This window comes from Gobius niger (genome assembly GCF_951799975.1).
Source record: "Gobius niger genome assembly, chromosome: 15".
NCBI lineage: Eukaryota > Metazoa > Chordata > Actinopteri > Gobiiformes > Gobiidae > Gobius > Gobius niger.
The window spans coordinates 12,240,976-12,259,345 of NC_136866.1; the positions used below are offsets into that span (position 1 = coordinate 12,240,976).

At 42.6% G+C, this 18,370-nt stretch overlaps 1 protein-coding gene and 1 long non-coding RNA gene across 2 annotated transcripts in view; one reads left to right on the forward strand and one right to left on the reverse strand.

Annotated features, from left to right (window-relative positions):
- LOC306974495 lies at positions 1-6,190 on the reverse strand. The gene is made up of 3 exons (XR_013793642.1): positions 5,912-6,190; positions 4,483-4,568; positions 1-196 (listed from the first exon to the last, which is right to left on the reverse strand). It is a non-coding gene; the product is annotated as an uncharacterized lncRNA (long non-coding RNA).
- Positions 5,605-18,370, forward strand: part of lrfn2b (leucine rich repeat and fibronectin type III domain containing 2b) — a 27,246-nt gene continuing 14,480 nt past the window's right edge. The window contains exons 1-2 of the mRNA XM_079571743.1: positions 5,605-5,991; positions 15,342-15,402. The gene's annotated coding sequence lies outside the window, so the exon portion shown is untranslated. The remainder of the gene's footprint in view (positions 5,992-15,341; positions 15,403-18,370) is intronic.

The window sequence follows — 18,370 nt, forward strand, 5'->3', positions numbered from 1 at the left end:
GTATAGAAGACGAAATGTGAGTTTACTCTGTGTGACTGGGGGCGGCCAGTGGCCTGAGCTGGTGCGTGTTGGTGGGGCAGAAAGCAGAGCAGCTGGAGGTGACTCGGGCTTCAGCTCCAAACTTTCACATGACTCTCCTCTGTACATCTGCTGCTGATCTGCAGGCTCTGCCAAGACTGGGGTGTGACTCCAGGGACTAAACACAAAGCAGGATTCACTCAACATATGGCCATGCAATATACAGCAATAGGATGTTGTGGTCCAGCTGCTGAGAGGAATTAAACATTAAATAAAAAAATAAAAACATTAATCCATAGTCCTTGATGTTTGTATAGATTTCATTTCTGCGGCTCAAAGCTCCAGCAGAGGGCGTTAAGTGCCCACAGTAAGCCCTCCTTGTCCTGCTTTATACCCTAAAGGCTGGTCACTGAAGAGGAGAGCTCTGTCTGCTCAGCAAGTGAGGGGTTTTTCCTTCTTTCCTACAGTGTTTTTTAAATCTATATTATGTGAGGATTTGCTTTCATTTAGTGGTGTATCAACACAATGCAGCAATTGAGACATTTTAAGTGAACTGTAGCTCTTTGTTGGGTCTGTGTGTCTTTGAAGTTTTACACTTACACACATCATCACAAATTATTATATTTATTCCAACAAATAACACGTTTTGTTAAGTTGTTTTAATGCAGCATCTCCTCCTGTTGTTTAAGTGTCTGAGAAGAACACACCATGAAAACACATTTACTCCTGAAAACTTCACGTTGATGAAATAATCCTCTCTGCGGTGTCAAGCTCAAAAGTATAAAGAATTGAAAGAAATGTAAGTCCTATGAAGTTCCCCAGAGCACTGCTATATCTGAGCAAATAAAAGTGAAACACTTTAATGGTATTAATTAATGATGAGACAGAAAGAGCATGCTCCTTCTGCCTCGCACATACTGAGAGTGTTCTGTGAAGGTGGCACCAGAATGACACTGAACAGAAGTTTCCAAAAGCCTTATAAGGCTCATTTTTATATAGATCAATTTAACGAAGTCCCCATTTTGGAACACAAACATATGGCTCATAATGTCAGATAGGAAACGTCAGCATCTCCACAAGAGGAGCTCTTGTCGGGGGCACTCGACTGCTGAATATGAGGATAAAGCAACAATGAGGAAAGTGAGATCAAAAACGACTAATGACTGTAATAATACATCTGCAGGAAACTAAACATTTAGGTCCCTTTTCCTGTGGCGTCATTCCTCTTTAGGATGCAGAGCTGCCCATATTGAACAGTAAAATAACTCTTTTCTATGATTGTGGGATTAAAATGAATGGTGGAGGATGGAGCTTTATTTAATCCTCAACCAGTGTCGTTATGGGATTATGTGAGCCCCTGTGACCTGCCGCAGGATTACCCCTGGAAAGGACCGTGAGGCCAAATGAAGAGTCAGCTACAGATCAGAACAGTGGGAAGTTGAGAGAATAATGTGCATCAGTGGATAGGTATTTATGTTTTTTTTGCAGAAAAGTACAGTGTCGAGGATGAATGCTGACCCATGAGGGGGAGGGAATCCCCATGTGAATCAAAAGCCCTTCTTCATGTTCCTTAATGACTTTGTATATTTGAAGCATCCTCGAAAGTTGTTTTGTATATTTGCAGTATCCTCGAAAGTGGCTGTTGCTCACCCCAGAGCAAGATGAGGCCTGGGAGAGGAGGAAGTCTCACAGGATCACACGACAGCGCAGTTACTATGTTTGAGTGGGAGATAAGCTCATACATTCGTTATCATATGCAACACAATACAGCCTTCGTCCTTTATGCAACAGACTGGCTTAATCATGAGATGGAGGGAGCGCTGGAGAGAGCCCGGGCTTCCACACGCTCCATTATGATACTTGAGTGTGTACTGCACATGCATATGGGACTTGAAAGTGAAACCGCAAAATGACAAGTTACAGAACTGAGCTCCATAGTTGCCTTGACAACAATGGTGAAATATTGATCAGTGCTCAGTGCTTCGCTGTATGGATCTGTCTCATTTTCGCTCCCGTGTGGTTCAGGGACATGGGCTCATACTGCAGCATATGTCTCTGCTGCAGCTGTCGGAACTGTATCTGAACTCAGCGATAGCCCTGAAGGTTCATCTTTAAAACTATCAAAGATGTGGACAGTATTTAGAAGGCTATCATTAGACTTGTTCCTACACCTGAGTGCCAGCTGAGTCTTGGAGATTACACTGTGTGGATTTGACCTCCAGACGGTTGCGGTGTGTGGGTGACAGTGAGACCAATCAAGAGCCCCTCTCATTGCACAAATGCAGCAGCTCTGTACAACACCTGCTTTCATTTGCACCAAGCGTGTCTCAAACAGATGTATGAGATGCGTGAGCGACATGTTTCTGTTTGAGTCATAAAACATGCTCACGGTTAAGGTCAGAATCGCTGCAAAAACAATTTCTAAAAAGATAGATAGAAAGATCTTCCTTCTAATATTGATGGGGTTACTGCCTCTGATAATATTTGCCAGCTTCATTATCATACGTTGTTTAACTGTAAGAGAAGCTTAGATACTGCAGAGGCCTTAGCAACTGATGAGGGAGTGATAGTAACTAAGTCATGTCTCGATCACGTAACATCAGAACATCTAAACTTGCTTGTCTATTTGTTTAACTGGATTTATGATACATGTACTCTGCCTAAGTAACCATTATCTGTTTTGTCATTGTCAGCCTATAGCCTTGGCCAGTTCAGTGTCAAAAGTGTTTCAGAGGGTCATCCTAAATAAACTGGACCCCTATCTATATACGGCTGCAAATCACTTTGGTTTTAATCTTGAGTACACAAGTGATACCTGTATTTTTGCCTTAAAGGAATTGTTAGATAAATATTATATACAAAAGTATCTTTGTGTGTTTCCTTGATGCTTCTAAAGCATTTGATGGAATCAATCATAAGAAATTGTTCAGAAAACAGTCTGGAAATGTCTGGAATTTCAATGACAATTCAAATAACTAACAGCAGACCATGCAGTGAAACAGGGTTGTGTCTGACAGTGACTCTCAGCAGGGTGGGATATTGTCCCTCCTGCTGCTCCATATTTCTGTACAGCTCAATAACTGGGATACAAGATGTGGTTGAAGGCTCTGTGTTTAATGCCCTCATGTGTTCTGTCCATACAGTCTGAGACTTTAGCAGCTCATTATCTTCTCAATATGGCCATGATGAGAAAGATAAATACAATGCAATGAAAAGCTATATTGTTTGATTGTGAGAACAATGGATAATTAGAAAATAACATCCACTGTGCTCACTTTGTGTGGCAGTGTTCTTAACGTACTAATGAGGTGAAGTTGGCCTAACTACCTATTATCTGCAGTGACCTCACTGATGACAGGAATATGTACAGGCAGATGAGCAAATTGTATGGACAATCTAACATGTTGGTCATGAAGTTTAATTCATGCTCTGTGATTGTCAAAATTCCCATGTTTCAATCAATTTTCTCTCATTTGTAAACTGCAAAATCTTGGCCATGTTAGAAATGTCCACCCTGCAGAGGCTCACATTGAATGATTGATACAGAGACACTTGTGTCTTTAATAAAGTTTGAATGATCGAATAATATAAATGAAGAGGTGATAAAAAAGAGAGATGGTAGCTCTGTCTGAGGAAGCGAGGCAGATGTTGATGTGGAGTGAGTTTCACACAGTCGTATTGTTGAGGCTTACGGATGGTCTAATGCATATAAAAAGGAGATTGCACTTCCAGACAAATGCAGACTATGTCTGGGTTCAGGAACTGTAATCCTTCACTCTAACTCTGGCTACAGTGATTTGCGCATCGCTTTTCAGGCCTTGTTCTGTGTGGATGCATGCTTTGCAAACCAGACGTCTGCTCAGCTGGATTAAGTGTCCTGTTGAACAGACATTTATACAAATGATCTCATGGTTGACAGCTCAACACAGTCAAAGTTACTGCCACAAGATGATTTATCGATTGATGTACAATGTTTGCCAAGATATAAAAGCTTCAAATCTTCAATATAGAATGTGATTTCATCCATCTATCAAATTACTTCCACTTTATTTGGGGAGGGGACGCAGAGGGAGCAATGCCTAGACTCCCTTCTCCATGTGCCCTTCCTTGAACTCTTTAGGGGGATCCCAGGGCGACGCTGCAGCCAAGAGTAACTACTAACTGGGATGTCCTAGGACCTTACCAAACACAACATTGGACCTAGGTTGTGTTTGGTAGACACTACACAACCTTGTCGGTACAAGACAACCAGCACAGCTGCCTGAGCCTCCTCAGCTGGCTCCTTTTGACATAGAGGAGCAGCGGGTCTACTCCGAGCTCCACCTGAGCAACTGCGCTGCTCACCCTATCTCTAAGGGAGCGCCCGGCCACCCTGAGGTGGATACTGTACCTGTCAATTCCACGCTCCATAAAGAAGACCCAGAAATACTTAAACTTCACTTGCAGCTGGCGCTCTCTACTCACCGAGGGGGCAAGTTCTCCTCCGCTGTTGGAGAGCCACTCCCTCAGATTTGGAGGTGCTGATTTTCATCCAGTCACTTCACACGCTGCTGAAAACCAAACCAGTCAATTGATTAATTCACTTTTAATAATGATTTAATAATCTTCTTTTGGAGAGATGATCTCATCTGATCTTGAACTTTTGTAACAAGCAAGTTTTAACAACAATGAAAAGACATAACAACTTTGCTGAGTTGTTTTTGTGCAGCACAGATAGCACAACAGAGGCAGGTGATAAAGGCACAGCAGGTATAAATTATAGTGTATGTTCTGATTTACTGCAGCCCACTGGGGGAAGCACACTGCCATAACAGGTCCTCTGCAGGCCTCCCTTTGGTGCACATTGATCATCTGTGTGGTCAGTCTGGTGCTAGAGCTCATACAGCTTTTCAGTGACACAAAAACATGCACGATTCTCAGTGACACAGTAGTTTTTTGGGCAAGGTGTTGTGTGGGCAGGGTTTCATATAGAATCAATACTAAATAGGCAAATGCTATGGTAACCATTAAATTAGGTTCAGACAAACACTAGTAAACAAACACTCATCTCTTTGAAGTAGAACATGGAGCAGCTGATAAAGACATAGTCTGTGACTAAATGGTGTTAAAAATCCTTCTCTATTTGTTGCTAGGGCTGTTCGTAGTTTTACGTGGGCCAAATTCCTTCTGGGGGAGTGATTCTGCTTCAGTCACGAGATTGTATTCAAATTATTAGTCACTCTTTAATAATATAAATAAATAAATAAATAAATAAAGTATAGGCAAACCCATGGTACCTTCCTGACGTGAGGCCTTGGGGTCCCCATGTGGCCCCTGTACATTTTCATAGCCTGATTATAGGGCCTGGACAACAGTCGTGTTTTGTAGTTAGCAATGGCCCTATAAATGTTGTTATAGACATTTATTTGTAACTTTTTCCTACTTGTGTCTCGTGACTGCGATACCGTCCTCCTAGAGTATTTCTTTCACCTTTAACTTAATATTTGTCTTTGTGGAATGATCCGTAAGGTCTTATTAATAAAGAAAGCCTCTAATAGTGCGCGCGGCGTAGCCTACACTCACACACGACACCGGGTAGATTACGTCCATCCTGCTCTGTGTGTCACGTGCCTTTAGTCCATCTGCCACGCGCGTGCATGTGAGGAGACTGAGCGCGCACTGAGCGGGAGGCTGCAGGTAGAGTTCCCTCATCCAGCGGGCAGCCCGTGGAACACAGCCTCTCTGTGGATTTATCTCGCTTGGACTGCCGTGTCACTGCGGATAATGCAAACTTTCCCCCCGCGGTGACGGCTGCAGGAGCAGAGCGCGTGGAGCTGCGCGGTTGAGCAACGGAATAAACGCCTCTTCATCGCACCAACGCACAGCAGAGTTTAGAAATGGGAATTACACGGACCGGGGTGGATTTACAGCTCGCCCGCGCGGTGTCAGGTCCTGATTATCGGCTACATCTCCAGGACTAACGTGCACCCTGAGGTAAGGCTCCATGTTTGTGCTGCTGGTGTCGGCGCTTCATGCAGCATCAGACGCAGGGAAGATCCTGTGAGAGCTTTCCTGTCTCCTGCCGCTGTTAACACGGTGTCCTACTTACGACTCGTGCAGCCCGAAAACTCGGGGCTTTTCCTCTATATCTGCACCTCTTTTCCTCAAGAGCGCGTCTTATGAGCTAAATTATAAGCTATAGCCTATGGGTTATAAAGCCACCAGTTGTTAATCCTGTAATGACACTTTATACCACTAGATGGAGAGTACAGATGACTTGATGTTCTTCATAAACCTATTTAACTGACTTGAATAGGCCCTTTATAAAGCACACAAAAGTGCAGTTACCCACTTTGAAAAGTAAAATGATCTGCAAAGGAACTTGAGGGATGCATTTAAAAGAGTATTAGAAGGAGTAATAAGTAACTATTATTTAGGCCTCATATAGCCTAGCCCGTTTTAGAAAATGATGCACTTGCAGCTGCAAGGCCGACAGCCTGACACATTGGTAAAAGCAAAGAGGAGCGTGGTGCTTTTGGCTAAAGAAGAAGATTGGTTAGTTGTCACGTTTCTACTTTCATTGAAATCTCACATAATACTTTCAGTGGAAGAAATAATGTATGATGTCACATGTAACTTTCATCTCATTTTTACTATTGCTAACATCCCTACTGTAAGTGTGACAGCATCTTGATATTCTGATGGCCTGAAACACTATTTGGCAGAACTGTAAAGAATATTTTGTATATTTATTTAATTGACAGAAATTTTAATTTGGTGAATGGAACCTTTATGTGTTGTTGGCTGTAGTATTTACTGTTGATTTTTAGTCTATATATAATGTATTGATAAAACAATGAAAAGCTGATGAGGGCGAGTGAGTCAATGGCCTGGAAATCACATAAAGATGACCGGTGCTCATCAAGGACAGGGCTGAATATGTATTTATATTCATATATGTATAATGTATATTGTACAGGTCTAGATTTTGCTATTGCTATTTGCAATGTCATATTGTGATATTCTTGATAAGATATTATTTTTGATTTAATATCTATGTGACTCGCCCTTTTCTCATCACGGAGCTGTTCAGTCCCAGGTTGTTTGTTTGTCCCAATGTTATTAAATGGAGGGGACAAATTATTGTTGGCTCTTACAGTGGTTAGTGTGAAATAAGGTTAGTGTGACAAACAACCACCCCTGAATGGAGGACTTTACTGTTATTTAACTGTTATAAATGGTATTGATTGAGGGATGGATGTTCAGATGTACATTATATTGGAGGTGTTATATATATGTAATGTGTACAATGCCTGCTTTTGCTTTAGACTTTAGCCATCAATAGATAATAAAGCTTGTGGGAGACTCAAGGTCAGTATCTTGTGTGTGTGATGTTGGGTGCTGTTGGGACAGGGAGGTCAGCAGGTCAGGGAGCCATGAACGGTTTTATTGTTTTTGGAATAATGAATGAATAATGAATTACATTTTCAAAATAACATAAGAAGAAAAAAGGACACTGCAAAGGTTTGGGTACCCTGCAGAGTTAATGCCCTGTAGCCCCCAATATGGCAAGTATCACTGCTGTAAACACTTTGCTAGGCAGCCAAGAGGGTTTCAATTCTAGTTTGAGGGAGATTTGTCCTTTCTTCCTGACAAAAATCTTCCAGAGTTGAGATATTGCTGGGCCGTCTTGCACGCATTGCTCTTTAAAGGTCTATCCACAGATGATCAATGATGTTTAGGTCAGGAAACATTCAGACTGCACCTCTTGATGAAAATCTATTGTGGATTTTGAGGTGAGTTTATGATCATCCACTTGCAGAAGCCATCTACTTTTTGAACTTCAGCTTTTTCACAGATGGTGTTGCGTTTTCCCCCTGAATTTGTTGGAAATTAATGGAACCCCTTCTTTGTTCTACCAAGGCAATATTCACTGTGACACTGGCTGCAGCCATTGGGGGTCCAACTTGCTGAACAGATGGACAGAGTTCCTGTGTGCCTTCTTCTCTGGCCAAAAAGTCATGTTTTAACCTCTGTGTTTTGTCTCCAAAATGCATGAGTCTAAATAGTCTAAATATTATGACTAAACTTGTGCATGCCACCATAGAGCGAAGGTCCGTATGGAGAAGAAGGTGCACAGAATTGAATGAAAAGCTCTTTTGACCAATATACTGTACTGTATTCAATTAGGGTCAAAGTTAAGGTACGCTTTATTGTCCCCATAGAGAAATTTGTCCTCTGCATTTGACCCATCCTTCGATGCCGCTGGGGCGACCCGGAAGGAGCAGTGGGCGACGGCAGTGCAGCGCCCGCGGACCCATCACCAAATGTGGAGCCAGGCTGATGGTCAGTATCACTTGGCTGGAGGATTCACCTAATGTACATGTTTTTAGCGGTTGGGGATACGCAGACAGGTGGAGAACATGCAAACTGTGGGAATCGAACCTGGGACCTTGTTACTGTGAAGCACAGGCACAAACCACTGCGCTACCAGGAAAACAAAACTCCATCTGTGAAAAAGCAAAAGTTAAAAAGCAAATGGCTTCTAAACACACTTCAAGATCCACAATGGATTTTATCAAGTGCAGTCTAAGGGTTTTGCCGTCTTCTGCACAGAGAAAAACACTTTAGTGTGTAGTGTACAGTGTTTCTATTGGTTTATGAGGTTTGAACTGCAAACAAGTATAAAATGATGCGCAGTTATGCAGCCTCCAATAATATCATAGTCCTATATGGATTAAATGATGTTTGAGCTTCAGATGTGGGGACATTCCGTCTGATCAGATTTCCTGGACACTTAACCAGTCACCATCAGGCTAATAACGTTGATAGGAAACGCTCTGCCGACACAGTTGGAGGTGGTGACTTGACCCGTGTGTTTGGAAAGCTCTGACTGCTGTGTCCGTGCGGCAGTGGGCGGGGCAAAGCGGCGGTGGGAGGGACAGAGCAGGTGAATACTGCCCACTCAGAGATGACCTTTGCCTCTGTGGGATTACACACAGACCTTAATGGACTTAGCCCTAACCCTTTCAACACATATTTTGGAGTCATGCTATAGCCTTCTGCAGGCGGTGACTGGGGGAGGGGCGTTAATCTGGACCCCTTGGCCTGTCCTGTGCGCCGCAGTGAAACGGCTAATCCGCTCTAATCACATCTGAAATTTGTTTCTCTTTATCTCACTGCTGCGCTAAACCCCAAATGAATGGGAAAGATTGGGTGAATTTGTTCTTTGTCCCAGGCGAGAAAGTGTCATTCTCATGGACTCCACCTAACTCAAAACACTAGGAACAATTATCCTGAGCTGAGTCTGCTTTGCACAAAAATATTAAATGCACTACCGAAAATCTCTCGTGCTGTGACTTGGCTTTATTCTGTACCATCTGCTACTGTGAAAACTGCGGCTTCTGGGAGTGTTCGCATTCTTCCCGATTTCTTCTTATGTTATTATGTTGAAGTCTGATACAGAAAAAGTTAAAATGTTATTTATTAATTTTGAAAGTAAAGACGCATCTTGTCTATTCAAAAAATAGTTTTATTCAACGGCAGCGCGTTCATCAGGGCCCTGCCAATCTGTATCCGAAAGAGCACCTGGCATCAGACGACAGAGGATCTAGTCAGCACCTCCAGCTAATCCTTTTCTTCATTATTTATTTATTCTTAAAAAAAACTAAACCACTCTGTTACATGGGCATTATAGAGTTTACACTTTTACGAATGCTCAAAAACAAGAACTGTAGACACAGAGGAGAGCCATGTCTGTCTGCAGTAGCTGTGCTGGGGTTGAATTTGGGATGGATTATTAAGAGCAAAACAGATTAAAATGGTCTGAAAACAGCAATATAACAATCAAATGAAACAATATATGAAATAAAAGTGAGTTGTCCAATCATCTATTCTGCTTTGTCTGGGGTCTTGGCAGACTTCCCTTTCAACGCACACTTCCTGCATCTCTTCCGGGGAGATCCAGAGGCGTTGTTCCCTGAACTACTGCGAGACGTAGTCCAAGGGCCTCCTCCCAACGGGACATGCCAGGAGCACCTCCCCAGGGAGGAGACCAGGAGCTTGAACAGATGCCCGATGCATTAGTTGAAGCTAATTTAATCAACTTGAAGTATCATTCAAGTATCAGCGTATCATTCATATATCATTGCCTCAGACACTAAGGAGACAAGGATGTTTAATTTTGTATAGACTGACGCTTCAGTCTTTATTAATTAATATTTTTTGGTTGGATTAAACATTACGTATATGATGAAAACTAGTGGAAGTATAAAAGTTGACAAAAGTGATACTGCCCTACAGCCGTGTTTGTGCAGTCTTTTCTGTCTGCCGTTGTGGACAGGTTGGGTTCTAATGCATGGTCTAAGCAGCCCCTGGGCCTCAGCGGATCTGTAGCCTATAAATAATGGCACATATGTCTCTGACGTACTTTAAGCCTGTCCTGATCCAGCCAGACCTGCACGAGTAAGGTGCCGCTCCAGCTAATAGGCCACACCCATCTGACACTATTCCTGAGAGTGGACACACACATGGGCTGTCTGTAGTTTATATACATTGTATGTCCAAGATACATTCATGTGGTTGAGAGAAGCACCAGACAATCACTAATAAGTATAAATGAATGAATGAAAAGTAGCTACATTTAATCCAGACTCAGAGTTGATCTGACCAGGCTGTTCCTCTCCTCACCGTGACATGCCTGGTCCAGGGAGTGTGCTGATGTAGTTCTCTGGATTGTAGTGACTGTCCTTACATTGTCATTACAAGCGTAAATATGTACATGTACCATCAACTTTGCTATGGTGTGATTCCATGTAGGATTGATGTCTAAATGAGATCCGTTCAGCCTTCTGTGAGAGAATGATGGGGCGCTGGTGGGCGGAGTCAGTCCGCCCACCAGTCGCCCCCTGTCGTAGACGGGTGGGAAATAGCTTGTTTGTATATTCATGATTTTCAATGGCAGCAGATTGGAATGTGTGAAGCACTGAGTCATCTTATCAAGCCGATCTACATGAAGAAGTCACCATGGAGACAGGCTTTCTCCTCTGCAACAACGTGTCCTACCACAGCACCCAACAACTGTCCCATAACACCCCTCTGTTCCCCCCTGCACCTGCTGTCCTACTACATGACCCAACAACTGTCCCATAACACCCTTCTGTTCCCCCCTGCACCTGCTGTCCCACTACAGCACCCAACAACTGTCCCATAACACCCTTCTGTTCCCCCCTGCACCTGCTGTCCCACTACAGCACCCAACAACTGTCCCACAACACCCTTCTGTTTCCCCATCTACCTGCTGTCCCACTACAGCACCCAACAACTGTCCCACAACACCCTTCTGTTTCCCCATCTATCTGCTGTCCCACTACAGCACCCAACAACTGTCCCACAACACCCTTCTGTTTCCCCATCTACCTGCTGTCTCTCTACAGCACCCAACAACTGTCCCACGACATCCTTCTGTTCCCCCATGCACCTGCTGTCCCACTACAGCACCCAATAACTGGCCCACAACACCCTTCTGTTCCCCCATGCACCTGCTGTCCCACTACAGCACCCATCAACTGTCCCACAACACCCTTCTGTTCCCCCCTGCACCTGCTGTCCCACTACAGCACCCAACAACTGTCCCACGACATCCTTCTGTTTCCCCATCTACCTGCTGTCTCTCTACAGCACCCATCAACTGTCCCACGACATCCTTCTGTTTCCCCATCTACCTGCTGTCTCTCTACAGCACCCAACAACTGGCCCACAACACGCTTCTGTTCCCCCTGCACCTGCTGTCCCTCTACAGCACCCAACAACTGGCCCACAACACCCTTCTGTTCCCCCTGCACCTGCTGTCCCTCTACAGCACCCAACAACTGTCCCACAACACCCTTCTGTTCCCCCATCTACCTGCTGTCCCACTACAGCACCCAACAACTGGCCCACAACACCCTTCTGTTCCCCCATCTACCTGCTGTCCCTCTACAGCACCCATCAACTGTCCCACAACACCCCCTGCACCTGCTCTCCCTCTACAGCACCTAACAACTGTCCCACAACACCCTTCTGTTCCCCACTTCTGTCCCACCATAGCACCCCTCTGGGTAATCAGTTTATCTGCAGATTATTATTTACGATTAATCGCTTGGCTGTTAAGGGTGCATGAACATTTCATTTTTTCAACCTTTTACCCCATAAAGCTAAAGTGGCGCCGCTTGAGGACATGTTGATGGAGTAAAGTTAAAGTGAATATTTGTCGGAGGATCTTAGTGCTTTAAAATCAGTACAACTGAGCTTGGTTTCCTCAAGGCCCATGAACATAAGGACAAGTTTCTGTGAACAAGCCATTCCTCATTTGAAAGCCGAGAACCTCCAGAGTTCAGCCACTGAGCTTTAACGACTGCACTGGCACTGATTGGGACTTTATTGGGGAGAGGAGCTGGGATAGAGGAAGTGAGAGAGAATCCTTTTATGTATATTTCAAAACTGGTTTAATCTGTAGGACCTGGCAACATTTTGAGTGGAGTTAATTCTGCTTTCCAATTGGATAATTGTCCTGAGACACAGACAGATAATATTCATGAAATTTACAAGGTACAAAACACTCTATATACCTTAACTCTACAAAGTAATTTTTCATTAAAAATACAAAAATTTCATGTAATCTTGTCAACTATTTCAATAATTGATCAGTTGTCGATTAATCGATTAGTTGTTCCGCATTAATACATAATAATAATACAACACATCATTACATTTTTAAATAGATAAGCATGAGCATGTATTGGCATCTTCAAGTGGCTTCAACAGATAGTAAGGTCACACTAAATGAATGTGATGTGTGAGTGAGTGGTTGGTGGTGGTCGGAGGGGCACAGATTGGCAGTCTATCCCAGGGCAGCTGTGGCTACAATAGTTGCTTACTGCCAGCAAGTGTGTATGTGAGCATCTGGAAAAGCACTATATGAGTCTAATGCATTATTCCAAACATGTCCACAGCACCAGGACTCTTCTGTAGTGCAGGGGGAGAGTTTAGAATGCAAATTTAGTTCCCCAAAACTAACTTTGCCCCTGCTGCTCTGCCCATGCACAGCAGCCCTGTGTGCTAACATGCACAAATACGATCAAATATTCATTGTACATTTTTATTCAAAAGACACTTGAAGAGGTATTAGTTCCCACAACACGAAACCCACAGAGGACAATCCCTCTGAACACAGGCCTGCTGAGGTGAACTGGAGGAGGAAGTGCTGACACGCGATAAGATCACACATCATGAATTAATGAACAGCGCTCTGCAGGGACAGTGGGCTATTCTGTGTGGGGCGATCGATAATATTTTCATGTATAAATGACTTTCCCCAGGCTATCATTCATCAGAGCACTCTGACACTTAATCCAAGGGCCTGCAGTGCCCCAAAAAATACTCTTTCCATTCACACTTTTCACCCTGCGCTGTCGAATAAAGCTTACGGGACAAAAAGGAAACACAAATCCTCTGCTGTTTGGTCGTTGCAGCTGTGTGGTCAATGTTGCACCCAGTCATGTTTTTCATATTTCACTGGACTCAACTATGAATGCAATACAGGTGTAGAAATGCTCATTTGGTATTTGTTAAACACTTGCGCTATTGTAAAATCATACATGTTGTAATCTACTGTCATACAACCGTTTTACAGATTTACACCGTATACAATTATTAAGCAAGGCACACAGAAAGGCTCAAAAGGAGTAAGCTGAAGAATAAAACACATTCATTCTTTCCTTGACAACAATTGTTTTTGTTACAGACATCGGTTAAGGTACAAATTAAATACACATCTTTGCAATGTTATGCAAGTTGCGTGCACAAAAGGAAAACAGTTGACTGAAAATGTACACAAAACAAAGCAGAACATATCTAGCAAAAGAGACAAAAAAAAAACAAATGTCTAGCAGAGCCAAAGAACAGATTTTTTAAGTCTTAATTTACAGTTCTTCATCTTCTTTAGCATAGCTTCTAAATACTTTTCTTTGTACATTTGTTTAAAGTTATTCAGTGAGCTACAACATTTCAAGTCCTCCTCGAATTCATTCCCTAGATTAACACGGTGGCGAGTGATGAACATGCTTTTTAGGGTAGTACTTATAGTTTGTTTCTTAAAGCTCATTGGACAGATTATATTTGCCGTCTCACTGTTGTTCACTGCACACGTACGGTGTTGTTCAACCATGCATGTTGTTGTACTGTTTCGTCATATAGTTGTATTTGTATTTTCATGTGCAGTTAAATTTGTGTATTGGGACGCACTAGAATATATTTTATAACAGCGTCAGCTACACCTCTTTTGTTTATCCCCATTAAATGTTTCAATGCACAAACGCCCAAATGGATGCCAGTCTGGAGCCCTGCCTATGGTGTTATGAGTTATTTACTCACACGTGTTGTTGCAGAACTGTCTTAGGTGCTGCTGTACGGTCATACGTGTTGTTGTTGTTGACATGGGTGCAGTCGCCGTGCAGTCAGTGACTCACACTCGCTACACACAAAACACTGCCTGGTGGTGCTTTGAGGATCCGGGGGGGGGGCTCAAACGTGGGATTTAGAACAGAAGCACAGCGGATATTTTTAGCTCAGCTCTGGCATCTCACTGTCAACTCCGGCAGCGATGCTTTTAATGAGAGTAGCACGGGAAGTCGTTCTTTAACGCAAACCTTGGAGGCGTCTGTGGTGGCTCTGTCAGAGAGGAATGCAGATGCAGCACTGACATTAATCTTCCAAACGCTGTGGTTGTTTTACTCTGCACCAAACTGATTAAAGGGATATGTTGATACCTGTTAATAGATGGTAAATTGTCTAAACTATATATGCATTCAGTTTGTCCAGAAATCAGGGTTGACTTTCTAGTACCAGTATATTACCAGTCTTTCATATGATTTAACAATATGAGATGTGCAATACTCCTGAGGGGTTTCCTGCTCAGAGGCGCAGTGTGGAAAGACAAATGAGACCCCTGTGCCAGAATTAAAGCAGACCTGATTTTATGGATTCTTGCGCCTTTAGCAGTGACTCTGTACAGGCACTGCAGTCTTTGCTAAGTCTAACTATTGGTGGGTTAATGTGATATTTTGGGTTACAGTGACACCGCCGTTAGCACTCACTGCTTGGCCTGACAGTGGGTTCAATTCCTCTTCCTGTGTCGAGTTTGCATGTTTTCCTGGCGTCTGCGTAGGTTTGCTCCGGTCACTTTGATTTCCCTTTACCACTAAAGACAGGTGCATTTGGTTCCCCTCAGGGACATGATTAGATTAGCGGTCTTAAAATAAATAAATATTATGATGGAACCTAATACCTGCAATTGTGTGTTGCAGGGATGGCTGAGGAGCTCGTCAGACAGCTGTGTTCCTGTAAACTCAGCTCAAGATTGAGACGGTGAGTACTTTTGTCACACCAGCACCAGGAAGCTCTTCATGTGTACCGTTACAGTGTCATTATTAAGAACAAGCACATGTTTTTTAGACTCATGTGGCTGGTACTTGAACTTTACATAGATGAGGATCTTTCTGCTGAAAAAATTTTGATCGAATCTGTTGTTGATTCATTTTTCTAGTAAATGCAGATGTAGAACCGTGAAAGCGGTTCATGGGTTGAGAATATGTCCCCTTGCCTGTTGCAGTGAACTCTGGTGTTATATAGGAGTTGGCTGTGTCTCACTGGGCTCAGTGCACTCTCAGAGCCCAGGGGAGGATGGCCTATCACTGTAATAAATTGAGCCGAGGCGGCCCTGTGGGGTCGGCTGCCTCCTGCCAACAGACATAATGGATAGATATTGTGTTTCCCCTCGCCAGTAGCAGCAGCTAATTGGCAGATGGATGGCTAAATGCAGCCTCGTAAAGCTAACATAAATGAACAGTGTTGGCTGCTGAAGCAAACTGCTGTGTCCTCCTGGGACCCGGGCTAATGAGTCCCACTCAGATCCACTGTCACCAGAGTTTTCTGTGGACGCTGCTTTTTGGATCATGACAGCATGATGAATACATATTATCAAGCGGAACTAATATGTCTTGGACTTTGGTCCAAGGTTGATCGATTATGTGCAGAGTGTCCAAAACATGTGCCCCAAAATACAGATAACAGGACAATAGAGCCAGTCATTGAGCGTATGTGGTCCCACGTCCCACTGAGGGATACTGTTGTTTGGACATGCCATGGAGTGTGTGATGGACAAATTGCGTACTACAGATGTCCAAAAGGGAAACTTTGGGTCCGATTGAGGTTGTTGAAAATTTGAACAACAGCAGCAGTGGATAGCATGTGGGTCATTCTGTGTTTCACCCACAGCCTCCCAGATGACCCTCTCAGATTTGGATGAAACTTTTTTTGAGTTCCTCCACATGTGTAATGAACACATGCAAAGTGATTTGCTCTAACCCCCAATAGAACTTTGGTCTGTGCCATGTCTACCAAACATAGTTCCAAGAACAACATGTTCTAGATTCTAAAGCTTTGGATTTATAGGCTGCTAAAATTGTGTTTGTTTTTTCCCCCCAAAATCTTCATATTCTGGATTTTAGTTAGTTAGTTTAGTTATTAGGATATGACCTCGCTGCAGTAGAAGCAGGATGTCTTTGAAAAGGGTCTTTGAGTTATAGCTTCACAAAGATGGGTCTGACTCAAAAATGCCCCTCTCGCCTATGCCGGATTTGACCATGTAGTAACTACTGAGGCACTTACATTTTTTTTCACAGATAGAAGCCATATCAGTCAGTCTGTACTCAGAAATTTTTATCTATCTCAAATGATTTTATGGTTAAAAAATATTTTTACAAAAAACAAATGCATTTCTCACCATTTCTAAAACAATGGTTTCTAACGACAAAAAAATGCATATTGATGTACACAGACCAATATGAACATAACATTTTAGTTTTGCATGTATGTAGAAACATTTGTTTACCTTAAAAAATCTGCAGATACGTCTTCCACTTTGAATTCTCATTAGCTTCATTATACTATCTAAAAGGAATATTCAATGCAAACATAATTCTTGAGATGACACATTTTTGAACATTTCAGTTATTTTTTTTAACTCTTCCTTCTGCAGCCTGTACCGTCTGCCAGTATGGTGGATCATCATAACAACGTGGTGAAATGGCACCAACACTAGTCTTGGTGGTTAAAAAAGAAAGGGTTTCTCTTTCTTGTTTCATGAAGTTTACAAATACCTCCTTGGTGAGAGTCCTTGTGATGGGATTGGTGGAATTGTGAAACTTCTTGTAGCCAGAACAAGTCTGCAGGCAAAATATTGACAATCAGATTCTCACTGCAGTGGACATGTAGAAATGAAGACCCACCATACCCACCATACTACAGGCTGCTGAAGGAGGAGTTTAAAAAAACAAAACAGAAATGTTAAAAAATGTAGAATCTAGTGAGAAGGTTGAGGTAAACAAATGTATCTACATACATGTAAAACTAAAATGTTATGTTCAGATTGGTCTGTGTGCATAAATATGCATTTTTGTAGGTGTTTTAAACCTTGTCTTTTTTATTGTATCAATGAATAGATGGTTAGAAATGCACTTGTTTTTTTCTTTTGCAAAAAGCGAGTAGCATGAAGCCATTGGAGATAGATAAAAAAAATTGGGGTACAGACTGACTGATATGGCTTCTATCTGTGAAAAAAATGTAAGTGCCTCAGTAGTTTACTACATGGTCAAATCCTGCATAAACTGGAGGGCCATTTTTGAGCTTTTCTAAGTAGGACCCACCTCTGTGTGAAGACCCTTTATCCGATCAACATCCTGCTTCTACTGCAGCAAGGTCATATCCTAATAAACTAAAATCTAGAATATGAAGATGATCACTCAATATACTTCTGCTAAAAATCCGATGCAATTTTTAGCAGCCTATGAATCCAAAACTTTACAATCTAGCGCATTTTTGATTGATTGTTCCTGGAAATGTCTTTAGTAGACATTACACAGACCATTGTAGCTCTAAACATGATTCCATTACTGAGCAAAAGCTCTTTAAAGGTGCACACAAACACAAAAAGCACCTGGGAGCAGAAAAGGTGGTTACAACTCCGTTTTGTAAATTGTCTTAAAAAAAAAACAAATCAAAAGAGGAAATCACTTTGCATGTGCTCATTACAAATGTGGGGGAACTAAAACCAAAAACAAAATCTGAGAGGGTCACCTGGGAAGATTCTGTGAATTTGGGTGATTTGGCACGGAAGGACTCATGTTAGAGCAGGGGCTCCCAAACTTTTCAGGCCGCGACCCCAAAATCACTCAAGCAACAACTCAGGACCCCCTTCTATAAAGCATTATTAGAATTTATAAATTATCTAAGGTGCAAAAAATTTCAAATCTGGGTTAATGATGTTAGTTTGGGT